Here is a 1,261-nt window from a genome sequence, read left to right on the forward strand (position 1 = left end):
TATGAACAGCAAATACATACCTATCAACAAGTGAATCGAAAAATCAAATGAATAAAAAATCTGATGAACAGAGGTAACTGGTGAATATAATAGAATCAAGGACATAGAAAGGGAGTGGACTGACAATTCTTGGGGGGAAGGGTGTGGGGGGGTGCGGGAAGAGACTGGACAAAAATTGTGCACCTAAGGATGAGGACAGTGGGGGGGGTAAGGGCAGAGGGTGGGGTGGGAACTGGGGGGAGGGGAGCTGTGGGGGGAAAAAAGAGGAATAAATGTAATAATCTGAACAATAAAGATTTCATAAAATTAAAAAAAAAAAGAAAGCTCAGAGAGACACCCCTCTGGCCCAGGTATAAGGATGATACTGCAAATAGTCATCAATTCTCTGGGACTCTGTTCAGTATAGCTCACTGGCTCCCGGGCTCACTACCATAGGAACCTGACTGACAATAGTGGCCAGTAAGATCTCGAACGTTTCTCATAGCAATATTTTTTCTGATATATCACTTGGGCAAGGGAGACAAAAGAAAAAATAAACAAATGGAACTACATCAGACTAAGTTTTGCACAACAAAGAAAACCATTAACAAAATGAAAAAGACAACCCACTGAATAGAACATATTCCTCAATACATTTGAAAAGGGCTTAATATCCGAAATTTATAAAGAATTTACATAATTCAACACCAAAAAAAAAATGAAAAAACACCACAATCCAATATTTAAAATGTTTAAAGAACCTGAATAGACACTTCTCCAAAGAGAACATACAGAGGAACACTAGACATATGAAAAGATGCTCAACATCACAAATCATCAGAGAAATGCAAATCAAAACTACAATGAGATATCACCTCACACCTGTCTGATTGGCTATCATCAATAAATCAACAAACAACAAGTGTTTGGGAGAATGTGGAGAAAGGGGAACCCTCCTACACTGTTGGTGGGAATACAGATCGATGTAGCCACTGCGGAAAGCACTTTGGAGTTACCTCAAAAAATTAAAAATGGAACTGCCTTATGACCCAGCAATTCCAATTCTGGGAATTTATCCAAAGAAACCCAAATGACTAATTCAGAAGAATATTTGCCCCCTTATGTTCACTGCAGTATTATTTACAATAGCCAAGATTTGAAAGCAACCCAATCATTCTTCCTACATGTCTGATACAATTATACCCCAGCTCAGTTCTACTTGACTTTCAGATGCACTAAGAGCCCACCCTCTCCCTGGGACATTGAAGGTCTCATGGGAAAG

Source organism: Myotis davidii, unplaced genomic scaffold (genome assembly GCF_000327345.1).
Source record: "Myotis davidii unplaced genomic scaffold, ASM32734v1 scaffold1137, whole genome shotgun sequence".
Taxonomy (NCBI): Eukaryota; Metazoa; Chordata; class Mammalia; order Chiroptera; family Vespertilionidae; genus Myotis; species Myotis davidii.